We start from the raw sequence: 3,306 nt of genomic DNA, 5'->3' as shown, positions 1-3,306 counted from the left end.
GTGTTATTAAAGTTTTGTTCTTATTTCTTCTACCGGGCCTTAGATTTTCCTAATTTTATATTTTGTGACAGACTCAAATGGCTTGAGAAATAATATAGAGCATATCTGTACTGGTTTCTGTAAATCGTGTTAGCGCTGGGAAATATTTAATGTCTTCATCAAACCCACCCCCATAACTGTCTCTCATGTTTCATGCATATTCATCCTCAATAGATAGATGAGTATGCATCACAAACTAAGTATGTATTAAATAACTCCATGTTAAAGAAGTGCATGAATTACGTATCTTACTTTTTTTTATCAAGTTTGATCCTTCTCCTTTTGATCAAGCTTGATCATTTTTTTAATTCTAATAATTTTCTCCAAGATATATCAAGAAAAACTAAACAAACATTGATGTTGAAAAATATAATGTTTATGAGTTACATGCGTTAGCGCAGTAGAAAGAGCACACTTAATTGATTTAATTCTAAAAACAAGTTTGTAACAAATTCATGAATTCACGCAATCAGCCATTAACGGTCACAGGATTCATTAATATATTTTCATATAGTGATAACTAATATATTAATATGTTAATATATTTATAAACATATAAAAGAACATGGTAATATATATAAATTTAAGAAGATTTTTTTTGTGTAAGCTATTTTCAATATGCTGAAGAGACAAACACAACACATGAATATTTTTAAATATGTATAATTTTAATATATTATAAACATATAAAAGAATATGGTAATATATATAAATTTAAGAAAATTTATTTGTGTGACCTTTTTTAAGTATGCTGAAGAGACAAACACAACACATGAATATTTTTAAATATTTATAATGTTAAGAAGAAGATGAGCTTTATAAATTAAAATGTGATAAATACATATATTACGAAGAAGAAAAAAAGGAGGGGAATATGGCTAAAATTGCCAATTTTGTTTATAGTATGATTATCTTTCTTTCCCTATTTTTGGTTGCAACAAAGGCTGAATGTAAATCATTTTTAACCATTTAAATTTTTCTTCTCTACTTCCCACACAATATATTATCCCATTTTAGTTACACTTTTTATTCTCTCTTTTTTTGTGACAGGGTATTATCCATGTAATACTGATTCTGATTGTCCACAAAATATGTGCCCCCCTGATATGGAACCGAGGTGTTGGACTGGATATTGTAGCAGTTGTTATATAAGGTGGGGAAAATAGAGTGTGCTCACATGATTCTTCATTTAGTTTTAGACCCACGATAGCACACAAATGCTCTGCTACAATGTTCCACAAGCTGTCATTTTTATTTTATTTTCTTGCCACCCAACAAATTGTTTTTTTTTTCTTTTCCTTTTTATAATTTCAAGAACTTTTTAATGATATATTAGCACTATAAAATAATGATAATGAAATCCAATTATAATATCCCCATGAACTCCAATTTAGGGATATCACATTTTCTTTTCCACCATACCACTCATTATAATATCTTTAATAGTTAAGTTTGCAAAATAGTTTTGTTACTTCTAAGCCTATGATTTTATATATATAGGACTGGAAATGAGTCGAGTCGAACCGAACCTGTCTGAACTCGACTCGATAAGAATTGGTTCGGCTCGAAACTCGGCTCGAGTTCGACACAAACTATTTTTTCAGCTCGAGTTCACTCGTTTAAAGTCGCCATTGGACAATCTCTTCAACCTCATCTGTACTTAATGATCTTGACATCGCTACCATGTCTTCAAAGTGTCAGTCTTTGTATAAATTATTGTATAACATGTCATACACCTAATTTATTTAACACCATGCAGAAAAGTAATATATAAATCTTATGGTATAAGAAATAAAAAATATGATGAATAGAGATCTTTTGTTCCCAGACGGACATTTGTATAACGTGTATACAAACTTGACTATGTTTCTCTAGGTAAATTTAAATATAATATGGCATACACAAATATAATTTATTTAACACCATATAGAAAAGTAATATATAATATGAGCATGTCCAAAGCCGGCCCTAATATTTTTGGTGCCGTGAGTGAAATAGTAAATTGTGCTGTTTTAATTATTCAAATATTTTCTTCTTGTTGTAAAATATTCATTTATAATCAAAGTTATCTAAAAATATTTTTTCAATAGAATTAATCAAAGCGAATTAAAAAGATATATATCTATATAGTACTAACTATTAAGTAAAAATTATAATTTTGGTGCCCCTGAAAAAATGGTGCCCTGGACTGTCGCCCCTTGCGCCCGCCCTCAGGACAACCCCTGAGCTTGTCTCTTGTATACTTCCAGTCTAGTTTGGAGAGTTCCAATCCGTTTAGGTCATTTTCCATTGGTCTTACCGTCCATTTGCTCCAAAATTAACCCCTAAAGAATCAAAAGTCTTACAAAATTAACCTATAAACAATCAACAATCTTATAAAAAGGCATCATAAACAGTAACAAATAACCCTCTTGACATAAAAAAGGCTCACAAATAAATTTGAAGTTTCAAAGAAAAAAATGATAAGAAAATATAAGCATGAAATAGAATATCTAACCTATAAATCATCCACATAAGAGATGGCAATAGGATATCCAAGCTATACACGCCGACACTGATCTCAATTTTGACACATCGGCATCGATAGAAAAAAGTGAAAATGAGCAAGTGTTGGTGCTACATATCTCACAGTTTTCGTTTGTTGAAGGAATCTCACTTTTTCTAGAGCCTCATATCTCATAATTGCTGCCATATACACACACATAGTTTGGTTGGATAAAAAGACTACACAAAAATAAGATAATGTCTGCGTATGTCATAGAAATAGATTATAGATACAATGTAACATATAGTGATTATTCACCAAAAAAAATATAAATACAATGATTATTTTATTAGTAAACTACAAAATCAGTCAAACAATATAAAATTGCACAACCAAAGCCGCCAACCGTGAGTTATCTTGTCTCCATATTAGAGCGTAAACATAAAGTAAAAAGGTAAAATTGAAACCAAAAAAAATAACATGCATTAAAAATATTGCAGACTTGAATTTGAAATTCACAACTTCTTTTCAAACAATTTTACACAATTTCATGAATTCAAAATAATAAGGAAACCGTTGTATCTCTCTGGTGACGAATCCTGCCCTTTGTGCAATTTCTATGAAGATATGTAGTTAGGTCGCAGTCAAAGCATATCCACCATATCTCCCTATTGTCCTTCTCTTTTTATTACTTCATTACTCTCTCTCTCTCTCTTTCCTCTCTATCACTCTTTTGGAGTCGATGATACATTATCTTCTTTTTCACATTGGACATATGATAA

At 30.2% G+C, this 3,306-nt stretch overlaps 1 long non-coding RNA gene across 1 annotated transcript; it reads left to right on the top strand.

Annotated features, from left to right (window-relative positions):
• Positions 1-831: 831 nt before the first annotated feature.
• LOC25502568 (uncharacterized) lies at positions 832-1,678 on the top strand. Its single transcript, XR_005643658.1, has 2 exons — positions 832-989; positions 1,090-1,678. It is a non-coding gene; the product is annotated as an uncharacterized lncRNA (long non-coding RNA).
• Positions 1,679-3,306: the final 1,628 nt, after the last annotated feature.

The sequence above is a fragment of the Medicago truncatula genome, chromosome 8, assembly GCF_003473485.1.
Source record: "Medicago truncatula cultivar Jemalong A17 chromosome 8, MtrunA17r5.0-ANR, whole genome shotgun sequence".
NCBI classification, from domain to species: Eukaryota; Viridiplantae; Streptophyta; class Magnoliopsida; order Fabales; family Fabaceae; genus Medicago; species Medicago truncatula.
Note: the sequence above shows the minus strand (reverse complement) of the source record. Positions and strands in the feature narration are given on the sequence as shown.